The following is an 18,862-nucleotide window of genomic DNA, read 5'->3' as shown; positions in this document are numbered from 1 at the left end:
ATCCAGTCAAGAAGTACCGAAACAAATGGGGAAATAACGTGAACTTTTAGATACCATAAAAAAGAAAAACTGCATATCTTGGTCACCTACTTCGTAATGAAAAATATAAGATACTTCAATTGATTATAAAAGGGAAGATAAATAGAAGAGGACAAGGATGACAAAGAAAATCTTGGCTGGCAGACATCAGCCAGTGGACTGGCATGAGCTCTGAGGAACTGTTCAGAGGGGCTGATGATCACTCAAAATTTGACAGGGTAGTCACTGACCTCCAATAGGAGATGGCACTTGAAGAACTTAGTTTCACTATTCCAAGATGGCTGCCTCAGAAATAAAAGCTTGTCTTATGATTATATGCAGGTGGTGAAAGCTTCAGAAATGAGCTGAAGTATCTGCAGCCTCATTTCCTTTAGTCTAAACATGACTTGGGATCCAAAAGCACATGTCCAAATGTGACCCCCATAATAGAGAGGATTTGTTGGATGAGAGCACTTGAAGTTTCTGCAGCTCTAGACTTATTGCATGTAAGGAACTCTGTGAATCTGTATATATAATGCACCTTTGGTTGTGTTGCAATCTCATATAGTTTATGGCAAGCTCTATACGAATACACTCAGCAATGAAGTTCTTATATTCTAATAGGATCCATGCAGATGTGATGCTGTCTGGGAAGGCAACAGAAGATCTCAGAGCTCCTGATTTTGATCATTCTGTGTAGATAAAATGGAATACTCTGATTTTTTAGCCTATGTGCCTGAAAGAACTACTAGTAGCTATAGGAGAGGGGGTAGCCTGTAGAAAGAAAAACTGCATAGTGGTACATATGAATACCACAGCAGTAGTTTATCAGACACCATAAAATACACTACACCACAGCAGTAGTGTATTTGATGGTGTCTGTTTATCCTGATATTTAGAACTTCCAAGAGTGTTTTTGTTCACAAACCAAAAGGATTATATGATCGTCTAATGAATGTTGTAGGGATTATCCAACCATGGGCCAAAAGTAGTTGAACATGAGGAATGGCCATGCAAAGCAATTTTCATTTCGTTTTAGTCTTTTGTGCCACTCAAAGAGAATGGAATTTATTGCCTTTTTATCAGGTCATCCCAAAAGGTAATGTTGTTTTTTTATACTCTACTTGTTCAAACGTGTCTCACCTTGTCTAAACAAGTTTTATAAGTACCGCTAAGATGAAGAGCACATCATGCTTCATGAGTTTGAAAAAGGCAACAATGCTGCTAACACTAAAAAAAGGTGCAAGAAGTGAATGGTGATAATGTTTTGAATGTACAAAAGTGCCAGCAATGATTCCAAAAATTTTGACAAAGGGACTTTAGCTTGAAAGACTCCTCTCGCTCGATAATGATATGCTGGAAGCTGCTATTTCAAGAAATGCCAATACAACTGTTGAAGATTTAGCACAAAATTGTTGATTTAGTAAAAGATCTTAATCCATCATCATCAACTACCCATTGCTATTTTGCAAGAACTTGGAATAGTGTCTAAGCTCGCCAAGTGAGTTCCTCATAAACTGGCTAACAACAACTGAAGAGAGTGCGTCAACATCTACATTGCTCTTCATTCTTGAGAAGTTCAATCTCCATTTTTGAGTCATGTAGTCACCAGTGATTTTTATTTATTTGTGTGAGAGTTTACCCTCCCCCCACCTTCACCATCCCTTAGGCTGGTTGAGCTCTCCTAATGAGGGATTAAGTATATATTTTATGACTGTAGATCCACGTGTGTTTTCATGGGCCTGTTTGCCTGTTCTGAGTGACAAAAAACCAGAGTTTCCAGGTGAAAAACTCTCTACTTCTGTATGAGACTGGCTAACTCATCTTTAGTCAAAAGAGACCAGATAAAGGATCCTCGTGTCATGAGCAGGAATCAAACCCAGGTCTTCCTGACCAAAGGACTTCGTCTGTACCGACTGAGCTACGGAGGCTCTGTCACCATGATGAAAAGTGGATACTTTACAAGAATATTAAGCACTGAAGGCAGGGTTCATTCAGGGGAATAGGCTAAACCTCAGTCAAAACAAGACCTTCACCTTCAGAAGGATTTGTTAATCATTTGGTGGGATATAGCTGGTATTATACACTTTGAACTCTTGCCATGAAACCAAACAATCACAGCTGAATATATTGTGAACAACTAGATTGACTGAATGAAAAATTGAAATAAAAGAAGTGTTCTCTGGTCACAATTGAATCACAACATGGTGTTTTTCACCATGATAACGCATATCTTCACATAGTGCAAGAATCACCTGTACCAAGATTGAGGAACTTGGCTGGGAAAAGCTTCCACATCCTCTGTATTCTCCTGATCTTGCACTTTCGGATTATCAGTTATTTCAAAGTTTGCAACATTTCATTAACGAAAAACAATATGATACATTAGAGGCACTGAAATTGAGCCTGTGCAAATTCTTTGCCTCCAGACCTGAATTCTATAGAAATGGCATTATGAAGCTTTCACAACATTGGAAGAGCATTAGTGATTCAAATGGAGAATATATATATATATATATTAAAGATACCAAGCTATTTTAAATATAAACCTCATTTTTTACTCCATTTCCCAAGTAAGCAAACAGACGTCAGTCAAGTTTGTGCCTGCAAGTGTTGCAAGTCTAGCTGACCCTGCACGTAGTACAACTCGTGGTAAAGGGAGTATAAGCTCTGATCACTATTCTTAATATCTACCCTTAGTGCAAAGCACATCTCCTGGAGGAGATGTATGATGCTATGTATTAAAGGCAAGGCCCACTACCCAGACCGGTTTCAACCTTTATTGAGGTCTTGTCAGTGGGAGCCAGACTAAAAAATACTAAGTTTTAAGTAACACAGAGCTTATAAATATTTTATTTTACCAAAACAAGTTACTATAAGGTGCTTTGACCTTATTAAAAAAAAATCTCAGGATGAGAGATAGATGTAGAAAGTTTTTTACCTTGGGTATAATATATGTTAAAGATACCAAGCTATTTTAAATATAAACCTGTTTTTTTTACTCCATTTCCCAAGTAAGCAAACAGGCAAGTCAGTCAAGTTAGCGCCTGCAAGTGTTGCAAGTCAAAACACATCTCCTCCAGGAGATGTGCTTTGCATTAAGGGTAAATATTAAGAATAGTGATCAGAGCTTATACTCCCTTTACCACGAGTTGCACTACGTACAGGGTCAGCTAGACTTGCAACACTTGAAGGTGCAAACTTGACTGACTTGTCTGTTTGCTTACTTGGGAAATGAAGTAAAAAACCAGGTTTATATTTAAAATAGCTTGTTATCTTTAACATATATTATACCCAGGGTAAAAAACTTTCTCTCTCTCTCTCTCTCTATATATATATATATATATATATATATATATATATATACTTGATTAAATCAGCAAGTAATTTGTTTTTTATATCCTTTTAAAACTTAATGCTAAAAATAACATTACTGTTGGGATGACCGACAGTAACGTCACTATAAGAATAGTTGACATTTTTGGGGCAGGGAACACTGCAGATAAGATGTTGCTGATGTTTTGGAAAAAAATCTTTCCAAGAGTTTCAGCAACTGTACATCCATTAGATTGAAGGCTGGAAAGTGAGTGAGTGAAATACCTGCCCTTCATTTTTCAGATTTAATCCCACACTTTGTTATTGGTTGCCCCTATTGTGGAAGATGTGTATTGAATCCAAGATTCCTTTTAGTTCTGCTGATGGATGTTTCTTGGTCAGGCACATTTGAAAGTGAGGTTTGTTGTTGTGGTCAAAGATACTCCATACTTTCTTGGCTGCTGTGCAATTAGCATTCCGCAATGGTTTAGGGAAAAGTGGAAACTAACTACATGTTTTACGAATTGTAATTGTGGCAGCTTGTAAAATACATGATCACATGATTAACTACATCATTGGTAAGAGATAAGCTAACCACCACAGAATCTAATTCTGCTATGGATGGAAGAGAAGGTGTGCCATTAGCTGGCTTGGTTTTTTTTAATATTCATGACATAACATATGGTTGCTTGTGCAAAAAGGATATCACAGGGGAAATGATTACTCCCGGAATAAGTGATCAGTTTTCCACAGTGAGAGGAGGAGGGTAAGTAAACAGTTAAATCAATGGCAGTGAATGTTCAGGTGAGGAAGCTTACTTTACTTCACCAAAACAAATACAAAATTTGAAAGAATATTCCTTGAATCCAGCTCTGCCCTAATAAACTATGGTAATCATGGATGCACGATTATATATGCATAGTTTATGGATGCATCAAAGTGCCTCTCGTATAGGAAACACTCATCCTCAGACAACAACCAAGAACACAAATCAAGCCCACCAGAATGCACAATTTAGACTTAATTCTAGTACCTACACACACACATACATATCTATACCAGTATTGTATCCTGATGATATCAATTTCACTTTAGTGAAATACTGGAAATAACTAAATCAGTTACTATGTAATTAACCTTAGTTTTCACAATTTAGTTAAAATACTATATAATACTTGTTATATAAATCACTTTATTCAGTTATTATAACCATCCTCTTTGGCTGAGTGGTTAACACCTGCTCTTCAAACCAACATACTATGAGTTTGAATCTCATCACACACTGACTACTGTTCCACTTATTAGAGAACTGAAGTCTCTATATTATGTAAAAATGTAAAGCATATAAAAAATCCTTAAACTCCCCCATAGTACTAATGTGCATATAGGCTTGCAACCTTTTTATGGATTACATACATACAATCGAACTTGGATGCAATCGAACAAGCATGAGGGGATAGTAAAAAGTTCCTTGTTATAACCATTACTCACTATATCAGTGATGAGTTAAATCTACCTCCTATTTTTTTTAAATTCTTGATAACTTAATAGATTCCGAAAAAATAAAAAAATTATATATATAGTAAACACAATGTCTATAATTTTAAAATCATAAACTTAATACTTAAATGCAGTTTATTTCTCCATAATTAAAAAAACTACTGATTAACCTTCCTACCAGCTAGGACATCTATAGACGTCCAACTAAATCTGGATAAGATTCAGTCCACCTGTTTAAAGAACCTGGATAAGAAGTGCAATTTGACTGTCATGTCCATTAGAAGGTGTGATAAACCCTCACGCTGAAGAGAAAGGTTAATCGGATTATCTCCCGTTCGTAGCTGCCTCTCAGTTGCCTATAACAAGAAACGGACTTTCTTGTTCCATGCTGGTGAACTGGATTTTAGTTATATATGATAGACTAAAAATAGAGAAATTATTTATATTTTTGTTTTCTCTTTTTACTGTACAATACAGTTTTAATTTCTGGACAAAATAAAGGTCTTGCATAATTTCTTCACTTAACCAATTTAATTTTTTATTTTTTTGCGCTAATTTTTTTCTAATCGCTACTAGACAAAAGATTTTTCTTTGTTCTCGAAGAAATTAATTCACGATAATTATTTGAAATATTCTTTTAAAAAAAGAAAAGAAAAGAAAACCGGCTGCCGACGTTCCAGATTATATTCATTTTATTTTTGTACAAAACCATCGAAATCGAATAATACTTAACAGATTTCCTTTAGGACACGCTTGAGCAACTTTGCTTTATAGAGAATAACATGAAATTCTTTAATCATATTACTAAATTTTTTCTTCATGTCGTATAGTAATCTGTACTTTCACTTTCTTGGTTTATTTGTATAATTGGTCATTACAAAATGAAATTAACAGTTATGATTTAAATTTATATTTTCTGCATAATTCAGATATTTTATTCTCCAATTTTTAAAGTAAGCGATACATTTGCTTATTTTTATCATTCAAAATATGTATATCAAATGTGAAATTTTATTTCGATATTTTTACAATAGAATTGAACTTTATTTCGCCTCTGATAGTTTACCCCCCCCCCCAAAAAAAAGAAGATTATGAAACGCATATGCACCTTTTCTTTGAAAATAATTCAAATCCTCTTTTTCAAGATAATTGTATGATTTAATTTCTAATTTTTGATAATAAAAGTGAAATTGATCATTATAAATTAAGCAATTATTTTGGCATAAATAATGTATCAGCATATAAAAGAAATGTCAGTATTTCTGTTAGGATATCTGTAATCAACAATCGAAAAGGAAACAAGAAATTCTTGACATATTCTGCACTACAGCCTGGGGCACTTTAGTGTTCTCCCCTTTCTTCTCAATAGCACTGAGAGTAATAAGCCTCCAGCTAAGAGGATATTACCAAGTATTTTGAAGACGTAGATTATTTCAGAAATAGCTTCCAGCAGCAGCAGAAGTAATATTTAGATTTTTTTAAAAGAAAAACAAACACAAATAATACTACTGAACTTTCTTTTGTGTGGTATGCATATAAACAATTTTGCATGGTGAAAATATAGCATATTATTTCTAAAATTTCACATAATTTCAGCGGACAGTAGAACAGCTGGTTTTAGATTGCAAATAAATAGAACAGAATTAGAAGCTTCACAATACAATCTGATTGCCGTATATCTTTTGTCAAAATGGTAAAATGCAGTAATTGATTTTGAATGCTGTCTAGAAAAGCTATCAAACCTGCATAGAAATTTAGAGTAGTTATGCAATTCAGTTCCAGGAGAGAATAAGGGGGGGGGGGGGGGGGGGGGAAAGCATTAGAAAATCTTCAAAATGAGCTAAAATGTTGAATCATTCCGTATATGATATTTTTCACATTATATTTTCAACATATCTATGTGGTTATGCACTAGATATTATCGTAATATGCATAATACAAATAAATAAATAAATGACGAAGGCGAAGAATCACTGCTAAAATATCATTGGATGTAAATTTTTGATACCAAAAAGACACGATCGGAAACAGAGTAATGCAATTTAGCATTTTAACATTTTTTTTTTTAATTTTGTCTTTATGAATAACAAAAAATCGTTTCTAAATCTGAAATGTGATGATCCATATAACGCTATTTCGCTAGAAACGAAAGAAAAAGGACATATTTATTTCAATAAATATTATTTAAAAATATAAATATTTGACATAATATTTTCAAAGCAAACATTTGAAAATTTTAAAATTCGAAAAAAAATTATTCAATTATTATACGTAAAGTGAAAGAACAATCAGTGCAACTCTTCCTGTGCACTTATTTGTAGAATAAAATACACCACATTTACTATCACTAAATAGATTCATTGCAAAAGCTGATCAGTGGTCATTTCAGGATTGATTTTTTTCGCATATGTGAAATTCGTTTCAATTTTTGGGAAGAGACACAATAAATCATTTTAGAGGCAAGAAAGGTCAAATAACTTAGGACAGTAAATGAAATTCTAAGCAACACAATAGACGTAAAGACAGGGGGAGGGGGACACAAAGGTCACTCAGCAACAGTTAATCCACTAATGTCTATAGAATAGCCGTAACGAGATTAACGGCAGAGGAAGGTAATGGCATGATAAAAGGTAGAATGCCGACGAAGTTTTGATCCATGAAAAAAGCTAGGGAGTGATGAATATTTCATCCACACCGGCCGGTTGGGAGGTTAATAATAAACACAATTTCAATTATCCAGCCAACTGTTTTATATACCAAATCACTGCATCAAAAATGTTTACCAAATTTTTAGCTGAAGATTAAAAGTTGGACTATCTATTGAGAATACAGTAATTTTTTGTACTTAATCATATTGAAGTAAAACTCCATAGACATTTGTTAGCTTGCACTTCAAGATGAAGAGCAATTAATGCATAAGCCTGAAAGGCAGATATGCATTTAGAGCTACTCATTGTGCACATCATTTATACACAGCATCATTAGCACATTTTTCTTTTATTAAAATACATCTAGACAGATAACAAGATCAAGGATTGCAAGTCTCCAAAATTATTATTTTTTTTTTGAATGCTAAGCTACAACTTGATCCTTTATGTGAAAACGTTATAATACATAGAAATAACTGAATCAATAAAGGAGGAAAAATAAATTATAAATAGTGAATTTAATAAACACGTGATCTGAATTTACAGAAAGGATACTGATGACATCAACAATGATGATCTATCACAATAATTCATTAATGTTAATGATTCTAATTAGGTCCCCTCCTCTAGGTTTACAAATCAAACTGCAAGAGAAGCCAATCTGTCTACTATCAGCAATAGCCAGTTAATTCTTGTAATTCTATCTTTGGCTTCTTTTCTTAACTAGCTATTCCCACAAATACCCTGCAAATGTCAGTTCTCTCTTTCCTCTTGGCCATTCTGACCATAACCTTGTCCACACTGTTTTCTACAGATTCACCTCCACTCTAATCCCAGTTTCATATCTTATAGAACCACAATGGTCTCATCTTGGAAGAATGCAGGATTTCTCCATTTCTTTTTCATGGCCTGATTACTATTTCCACTTTCTATTCTAAACACCTGTTCTGGCCAGATAAAAGAAAAATCCTTGCTGGAATGAAGACATTCATTCCACTCAACCCCCCCCCCCCGACACACACACACACCTCCCAAGTGTATCCAAGTGTGTCAAAGCAGTCAAAAAAATAAAAATAAATTAGTATACATTCAAAGGCTCAATTCAAAACCCCAATTTGGCTCTCTAAATCCAGCCATGCTCAATGCAAACAACAGTATACACCCCATAACTGTAAGGACTTTATATGGGCCAAATGCATAAAGACTACCTCTTGCTCAAGCAGCAGTGTTGCCTTCCAGTCTCTCCTATTTCCAATTCATATCCTGTGTTACTGTGATAACATTTAAGTGTATTCCATTAGCAGGTATCCATTGGGTACTGGAAGAGAGAGGATCATATGGCAATCTGGAACTTAACTGTTCTTTGTATTGGCTTAAACTACAAATAATAATAATACAACATGAGATTTCATGCTGGCTGGGTGTTGCCCAGTGACAAGCCCCAGATGCCAACAAGTTAGTGACTGGAAAAGATGTATTCTGCAACTCTCAATCCAATTAGATCTCCTAGCAAATGGCACACCCAACGCTAGATTAGTCCTGAGAAGATTTAGAGATACTGACTCATTCAATTACTTTTGACATTTCCATATTAGTTAAATTATTTTAAGAATGCTCAATGAAACAAGTAACCAGACATTTGGAAAACATATTCAAGATATATGCAGTCAGAAGTACATATTAATAGTTAAGGTAGAAAAAGTCATCAGAAACTTGAAATATGGGAAAGTAGATGGAATAGTTATTTTGCCAAATATGGAGGTATACAAGTTTCACAGTGGTTGCGCTACATAATTCAGAAGGCATGGTCAGAATGTAATTCCAGCAATTGGAGTCAAGTTCTCATCGTACCATCTATAAAAAGGAAAATATAACAATGTGAGAATTACAATAACTTCCTGCTGAGTGTTTTATGTAAGATTTTCTTAGCCTCGAGCATACTTGAGGCAGGGAATATAACAAGGATCTGTATTTTGTAGATCTGGAAATGGCAAAAAATGTTCAAACAGAAAAGCTGTTCAAAACATTATAATTATAGGATATAAATGAGACAGTCTACATTTAAGTTTTAGGAGCACCAGTCCACGTGAGTATTCCAAGGCTGGGCAGATTAAGAGCAGGAGAGAGGAAAAGTAACATTAAAAAGAATGCCATGTTTTTTTTTTTGGATACTAAGGATGATATAGAAATGATATGTTTGCGATAGGAAATGCTGAGGTATGTGGGAGTGATCTGGTCTTGCCTTCTGAACTGAGCATTATCAATGATAAAGGAAGAAAAATGGGTTTTTGTAATAAAAAAAAATTAAAAAAAATAAAAATAAAATTTTGCTTTGGAAGGCAAACTATGTTTGCCTTTAAAAGGCAATTATGTTTGTTACTGTCCCACTTAAGAACAATATGGAGATCGGCATTTAGTGCACCGCTAACCATTTAAAGCTTGATATGCTTGAGCACTGCAAGGTCTGTCATATGAGCAACATGTGGAGTGCACTATATTACTGTACAGGTATCAACATGTACTGTACAAGACTCATCACAGGGGACCCAAGTCATGTATACAATATCTATCGTACTCCTTGAAATCACTGATGACAAAGCACCCACAAATGACTCTGGCAACACGTGCTCATTTACTATGCAAAAAAGTCCTCACAACCTGGCAAACCACATTCTTGCATTAAAGATACCAAGCAATTTTATATAAACTTGGTTTTAATCCTATTTCCCAAGTAAGCAAACAGACAAGTCAAGTTTGCGTCTGAATGTAGTTCAAGTCTGAGGCAACTCGTGGTAAAGGTGGAGTAAGCTCCGATCACTTTCCTTAGTATTTTCCCCTAATGCAACGCACATCCCCTTGCGGAGATGTATGATGCTATGCATTAAAGGCAAGGCTACTACCCAGACTGGGTTCGACCTCTATTGAGGTCTCGTCAGTGGGAGCTAGACCTAAAAATGCCAAGGTTGAAGTAATGCAGAGCTTATGAATTTTACCTGAACAAGTTGCCACAGGGTGCTTTGACCTTATTAAATAAAATCTCAGGATGAGAGAAAGATGTAGAAAGTTTTTTACCTTGGGTATACTATGCATCTTTAATGCAAGGCAAAAAAAACTTTCTACAAACCACATTCTTTCTCAATTTCAAGGGAAGACTACTTGTTCTGCCCCTCTAGCCAAGTGATGAAATATTTCCTCAGCATCAATCCTATAAAACTCTTAAACATTTACAAAATACGCCATTTTATATCATCAAAAGAAGCATTCCACAGACCTCACAATCTACGTCACTTTCCTTCAAGATTCTCTCCACCACCTCCCCATCAACAAGAAACCCAAGTGACCCAATCTGGATGCAGTAATTCAGATTAATAGCTTTGGAACCAGACAAAACTTCTTCATGAAAGAAAGTTCAAATATGATAGTCTTTTCCTTAAAACGTGAAATGATATGAAATTGTCCTAACATGAACTAATCAGACTATGTCAATATCCAAGTTTTAGAAAGTGATCACTATTAGTGGTTCATAAGTTTTTTCTTTTTTTTTAATTACTGGTTATTTTAAATTTTTATCTGTGCAACTTACAATTTCTTTTGAACTAATAGTGTAATATCACATACTTCAACTGAAACAAGACAATCTAATATATACATGATTTATGATCATTAATTTGATTCATCTTTTGAATGTAGTTAAGAGTAACTCCCTGACAATGTCCACATAATAGCAGATATTGGAGATATGGTGACTAACTTTTAAACATGAAAATAAGGGAGACTGAGTCGTGACAAATTTTAGTGAAATTTTTAGGATGTGAATCCTACATTAATTGATAGGATGGTTTATATTTAAAATATAAAAATCGCAATTTAAATTATAGCACATCAAAATATTTAATATAATTTTAAACATTTATACTTGCATACAATTACAATATCCATACTTAGATTAAACTTCTTTATATTTATCAACAGATGCTGCAGCAGCTTTTTTTCTTGTCTCCTTGTGCAAACTGCAAAAACTCTTTACAACCATAATCAAAATTGATCACTACCATTAGTTCTAATTTAATTAATTCTAAGCTACTTTGATTTCTCTGATCTGTCCATTTATTGTTCATCATTGAGAACATTTTCTCAGTGTGGGTATCTGAGCCTGGAATACTTAACACAAAGCCTAAAATTTTACCAAGATTTGGAACATTGATTTTCTTGTTATTTAATTCAGTAAACATATTCACCCACTTTTGTTCACTACTTTCTGATTTCATAGAAACAGACAAACAAATTCTGGAAGTGTATATCGAAAATTGCTACCAACGATTTGATTATTCCAAATAGGTATCGATTATTAAAATGGCGCCAAAGGTTACAAGATCAATGCAATGATATAATATCTTTGCCGGAACACCCATGTATATTCGTTGGCCAGAACAGAATTGTATCGATTAGAATTTTCCAAACTATCGATATTAGTGTCAAATTGTATTTATTTGGAGGTTATAATATACATTGAAAAATTAACGACAATGATTGATTATGAAAAACATGGGAGCCAGGATGATCAAAAAAAAAAAAAAAAAGTGAGTTCCCAGGAAGTACGGGAGAGTTGGTCACCCTAATTGGAGATATTGAATAAATTGTATATATTTGTTATGTGGGTAAGCCATGTAAAGTTATTTAAATAGGAATTCAGATGTTGCCATATCAAGGCAAAAAAGGAATGATAACCTCCCTATCTGTGTACTCTTCAATATTCAAGCAATTCTGAGCTACTTTAGACACACCAGCAATATATCTCTGAACTTCAACCATCTACCAACATTACCAAAAAACTAGCTTCAATTTGATAGAGTACAGTTTCATTAATGTGGTACACAGTTTGTAATCTTTTCATCTCGAAATTCGTAACTTTATACTTCTCCACGTCAAACTAGCATGTAATCTTTTGCCCATACTGCCAGCATATTTAAATTATTCTGCAAGCTTTGTTACAAATGTCACTGCTACAAAAGTTTGCACCATCAGCAAACAACTGAATATTTCCCTTCAATTCATTTCCTGTATCATTTACATACAAATTAACAGTAGCAGTCCAAGTACTAAGCCTTGTGGCATATCACTAAGCTGCCTGCATTCTGAATTCTGTCCCTCTTTGATATCTGTTCTTCAGCCACCCTATCCATATAATCAGCTTCATATTTATCTCACTTTCTTTCAATTTGTGTAACAGCATTCTACGTGGTATCCTCTTAAAGGCCTTTGCAACATTCAGCAGTAGCATCATGTTGCCACTTGCCTTATATAACTCGGTGGTCACTTTATTACAAAAGCTAGTAAATTACTAAGGTTGGACTTCCCCTGCCACACAGACAAAATCATGCTGTCCTCCATAGAGCATCGTGCTCTTATTTACCTATTCCTGAATTCCATCTTTGGCCAAATTTTTCAATATACTTTTGCCACCAGTCCTGAGATACCAACTGGTGTGCAATTTGCTACCATAGTGGTGAAGCTAACTTCATGCAGTAAAACTATTTTGCTTTACTTACCCTTTGTTGGAATTTTACCATAGCTGAGACCGAGTTAAACTGCCGAGTCAAATGCAATATCAATTCTTTTGCACATTCTCTTAATATGAGAGCTGATATCCCATCTTATCCCACAGCAGTATTTACATTGAGATTCCACAGTATTCTAATTACTTCAAAATCATCAGCCTCTATTCTCACATCAGTTCTTGTTGCAACTGTCACAGCAATATCCTCACTTGGATGTGAGAGCCTTGCAAAGTAGTCAATTAGTAACAACTATTTTGTCTGGTTCTGTCACCTTGCTACCAACAGCAGTTGTTCATGTTATCCTTCAATAGTCATTCTTCCTTACATAGCAACAAGATTTTGGGATTTCCTTTTGCCTCTTGGCTATTTCTTCTCATAATCTGATTTTGTCTTTCTTACTTGAGTATACTGTTTGACTCTGCTCCACAAAAACAAACCATTTGGCTTCGATATGTAGATGATGTGTTCGCTACTTGGCCACATGGCTCCAATGCACTCCTCTCCTTCCTAACACACTTAAACAACCAACACCCCAGAATCAAATTCACCTTGGAAGAAGAAAAAAACAACTGCCTTCCTTTCTTAGACACACTAGTCACCCGCCAATCTGATGGAACCTTGGTTTTCTCGGTCTATAGAAAACCCACCCTGACTAAATTGAATAACTGTTGTAATAGATACGGTATGAAGGTCAGCAATAAAAAGACAAAGACAATGAAAATAGGCAGAATCATTGAAAATGTCAACACTGTGTTGAGAATGGAGAACCTGTGGAACAAGTAAAACATTTCAGCTACTTAGGCACGATTTTTTACTGAAGATGGTAAATTAAATATAGAAATAGACAACAGAATCAGCAAAATTGGTATGGTGGGAAGTCAATTGAATAAATTCATATGGAATAAGAGAGAAATTAGTCGGAACTAAATTATCTGTATACAAGACAGTGTTCAAACCAGTTTTAACTTATGGATCTGAGAGCTGGGTCAGAAGTAAAACACTTGACCAAAGACTAGAGACTGCAGATATGAGAGTCCTGAGAAAGATTATAGGTGTGAACAGATGGCATCAATGGCAATATCATATTAAAAACCGAGGATATTAGGAAAGAACTTGACATTGTCAGCATCCAGGAATGCATTAGCAGAGCTAATCTCAGGTGGTATGGTCACTTAAACAGAATGGGTGAGGAAAGATTAGCAAAACAAGTGTTCTCTGCCAAGCTGGCAGGAAAACGACCCAGAGGAAGACCAAGATATAGGTGGATTGATATGGTACAAAGTGCCTTAGATGATAGAAATATAAGATCTGATAATGTTGGAGTCTTGACAAGTAACAGACTGATTTGGAGGAAAATTGTAGATAGGAAGTTAGTAATGATGTAATTTTTTTCATGTAATACTATCATATCCTGTACATCCCTTGAGGATACATGGCAGGAATTTGATGATGATGGTGGTGTACTGTTTGCGAGCTGGACCACTCTTCTCCGTATATACCTGCCACAACATTTATTTTATTTTTACAGCTCCTGCTTAATGATGCAGGAGCAGATGGTGTGGTAATGTGTTGCTGCATGTCTTCCACATCATCCCTTGCATCACACACTTCAAATGAACTGCCATGCTCACCTGTCTTCCTCATCTCTCTCTTCTTTCTTTTTGGCTGCATTTAATCTGATATCATCAGCAGTATTCTTCCCCTCCTATTTTCTCTATCTTTCCTGAAATACTATATCACTCATTCTATCACTGTAATTACATCATGTCAACTAAGTCTCACTGGTACCTACAACTTTTGGTCAAGTTACAAACAAGCAATGCCAAAAACTCTTATTACTCCTACAACTTCTAGCATTGGTATACATAAACTGTAGCATCCCTCTTTGGCCCCAACTTCTTTTACACCTTGTAATGACTACCGAATTTGAATTTCTCGTTTTCAGAAAATAGATTCCACATTTTTGGTAATTCTCACACTTACCTGCAGCTTAGCTTCAGTTTTTCCAATGTTGCAATTCCATGCTCACTCAACAATGCTTTCTTGACACGCCCAACTCGATCTATTTAAGTGCAATCTTTAGTGAGCCCCCCCCCAGGTAATTCTGACCGCAACCTAGTGCTCATCTCCTACCCCATGCAACAATGCTTACATAGTCACACCCACACAAGAGTAGTTTGGCATTATAACAGTGCCAAATGGGACAGCCTCCAAGACTACTATGCTTCATTTGCAGTCTTCCAATCCAAACATATGAACTGAACGTATCACTAACGTAATCTTCACTGGCATGAAAACACACATTCCCCACACTTCCCTGAACTGCCATCCCCTATCCAAACCCTGGTTCTCCAAAAGATTTGCCAAGGCTGTACAAACAAAAAATCACGTATACCACAACTGGCTCAAATTAAGAACCTCATCCTCCTTCAAGTGACTATACTGAAACCCGAAACAGATGCAAAAAAAATATCAATGATTCCAAAACAGAATTTGAACGGGCAAAAAGCAGGTACCAAAAAGCATGACTGTTCTAGCAGCAGTCATGCTTTTTGGTCTCTTGCCAAAGCAATTGGTCACAACTTTTGCCCTACACTACTCCCACCCCTATCATAACAGGTGGCTCAATTACAAGATGACCCAAAGAAAAACCTAATCTCCTGGCTTCACACTTTGGCTCCAATGCACACATAGCTGACAATGGCAAATCCCCCCCCCCCCCCCCAGTCATTCCAACTGCCAAACATACAATGCCCTCTGTATCCTTTTGCCAGAAAGAGTTCATAAACCTGTTGTCAAAATTAGACACAAAAAAAGCTCCTGGTCCTGATGGCATTCCTCCAATTGTCCTGAAGGTCTATGCAGCTGAACTGACTCCTATCCTATGCCGTCTGTACATACTATCTTACTCAACTGGTGTGTGTGTGTGCGTGCGCGCGCGCGTATATATATATATATCCCAAAGCCTGGAAATTGGCCTATATTCAACCCATTCCTAAAAAGGTGACAAACTGCTGCCATCTAGCTACTGCACTATCTCACTCACCAAAATCTTATCTAAAGTGATGGGAAAACACCACCAATTCCCAACTACTACTACTCTACCTTGAAGGTACCCAGCTATTAAGCGACCACCAGTACGGATTCTGTTGATGCCAATCAACAGGTGACCTGCTCTCATATATCACCCATCTCTGGACATATGCCATGGAAAAATTTCGCGAATCCCAAGTTGTTGCACTTGATATCTCTAAAGCCTTTGATCGGGTCTAGCACAAAGGCTTACCAAGCAAACTTCCATCATTTGGACTGTCTCAGGACTTCTGCAGATGGATTGCCAGCTTTCTGTCTGGATGCACACTATGTGTGATGGTAGATGGCTCCCTATCCTCCCCACCATCCAACTAATGCTGGGGTCCCACAAGGTTCAGTTCTCTCACAGACCCTCTTCCTTCTGTATATCAATGACCTACTTCAGTTGACCTCCAACCCAATATACAGTTTTGCAGATTGCACTCCTCCCTTTCATTTGATAAGCCTTACCCTACACAACTCACTTAAACCCACAGAACACATCAACAACAACTTCCCTTAATTCGGACCTCCAAGCAATCCTCCAATGGGGCTCGATAACCTTGTCAACTTCAAAGCTAGTAAAACCCAGTTCTGTCTTATCTCCCACAAAAAAAAAAAAGAACCATTTTCCCCAGTGTTATTTTTGATAACACTCAAATCCTCTTCTCGAAATTACCTTGACAATAGGCCTCTCCTGGCATAAGCACATCACAACCATTGCATCCTCAGCTTCCAAAAAACTAGGCTTTCTCTTTTGCTCAAGACATTACTTCACCTCAAAACAGCTGTTAATCTTATACAAATCACAAATCTGCCCAGCTATGGAATACTGTTCTCGCATTTGGAATGGGCTCCTAAAAGCTCCCTCAAAATGCTTGATTCAATACATAGGAGAGCAATTAGACTGATAAATGATCCATCTCTTACCAACTCACCCCCCCTCCCCACTTTCACATAGACGTTTAGTCTCTGCAATTTGTATATTCTATAAATATTTCCATGGAAAAAGTTCATCTGAAACAGCATCGATAATTCCCAAACTCTGTACTAAGCCCATTAGAACATGATGTACAGCTGTTGCTGCCCAACATCGTTTCACAGTATACCTTGAAACTCACAGAACAAGTTTCTTTTCCTCCTCCTTCATCCCTGCTACTGCTGAACAGCCTTCCCCCTGATGTATTTCCCAAGAAATACAATATACAGGCTTTTAAATCGAATGTCAACAAGTTTCTCCTTTCCCATCCCACTACCCATATACGGTACTAAAGTACTATAGGTTGACTAGCCAACCCTCTCGTATACGGGCCCAACATAAAAAAGTCCTTCCATCCAGTGAAATCAGTTCACAAACAACTTACCCACTGATTCATTTGAAATCATTGTCCTCCTCCTCAACTCTATCACAGTGTGGCTGCAGGCTTACGATCATTACTGCTCTCTTTCTCCACCTCTTCTTTGCTTCTTCCAACTCTTTCTTATCTGCTCTTATATATTTCTCACCTTTCAAGTCATCAGTGATGGGGGAAAGGAATATTCTTTTATCTTACTTTATGCATTCTGACAGCCACACTAATAATTTTCACAGCAGAGAAAGAGGATTTAGTCACACTCTCATTAAGAACTCTAATCACAGAATCACCATAATTTTTTTTCCCTCCTCTTGCTTAGTTACCCATTTTTGTTTCACACTATACATTTTGCTTTCAATTCTCAGCTCTATCAATCACCCAATGTTTCTGCAATCATTCAATCTCACAATTTTCCCTATGGTTGAAGGACTCCATGTAAGTGAGCTATTTCTTTCATAATGTCCTAAATCTCTTGACTTTCCACCACATTCAACTATATCACCAGCTTCCAACATTTTCTGGACACTTGCATCAATATTTTCTTTATTATGTTTTACTTTCTGCGCATCCATCACTGGCACTCACTCTCTAAACACTTCCACAAATCTTTCGACTTTTGTGACAAATCATCACATATATTGCACACTCTCATATTAAACTCTCCCAACAAAGACATTGCATTGTTCTACTATGCCTTGCCGCCATACAGATAGTATATTTTAATAATAAATACACAAATTTTTCTTAAAATCTAAAGAACTCAATATATATCCAACAAAATTTAAAAAAAAAAAAAAAAAAAAAAAAAAACCTATTATTATTAATTAAAATCGAAAAAAAAAAAAGATATGTATATATATATATATCTTCACTGCTCTAAACACACATCCTTTCATGATTTAGGCCTGGAACCCAAAACCTATCAGCAACAAAATTGTGGATTATTATTTTGAGGTCAGTGAGAGGTCATTTACTTAGATGAGGAAGTGAGTGGATGAAATAATAGTCCTGAAGAACATGTATCGGTTGGAAAATCTGAAGAGAGAACATCCTCTATATCAGTACATGCAATAAAAAAAGAGAAAACTGGCAATTTGCTGAGAAGCCCTTGAGGCTAAATCTCAAATACCTTGGAAATGTCCAGTGCAATGGCATGGGTTTCTCCAAACCTTTCTACAGCACATATCCAGGGGTAGATAATGTGGATAAGATCTGCTGTGGACCTTCATTAGGATTTGAATCCATAGTGGTGGTTGCTAATTAGATGAATGCTGTTCTTAGGTGTTGATATCCAATATTTGAGATATTTGCAATTTAACGTGTTTACTATATGAAGATGAGTTTTAATCCTAAATAAATCCACTATGAGTTCTCAAGGACTAAATTGAATAACTGC

The 18,862-nt window shown here is 35.9% G+C and overlaps 1 protein-coding gene across 3 annotated transcripts in view; it reads right to left on the bottom strand.

The window, feature by feature from the left end:
• Positions 1 to 18,862, bottom strand: part of LOC150099999 (heterogeneous nuclear ribonucleoprotein 27C-like) — a 208,040-nt gene that overhangs the window by 57,953 nt on the left and 131,225 nt on the right. The window lies entirely within an intron of this gene.

Source organism: Typopeltis vanoorti, chromosome 13, assembly GCF_054136105.1.
Source record: "Typopeltis vanoorti isolate ZY-2024b chromosome 13, IOZ_Tvanoo_1.0, whole genome shotgun sequence".
Taxonomy (NCBI): domain Eukaryota; kingdom Metazoa; phylum Arthropoda; class Arachnida; order Uropygi; family Thelyphonidae; genus Typopeltis; species Typopeltis vanoorti.
This window is presented reverse-complemented; position numbering and strand designations above follow the sequence as displayed.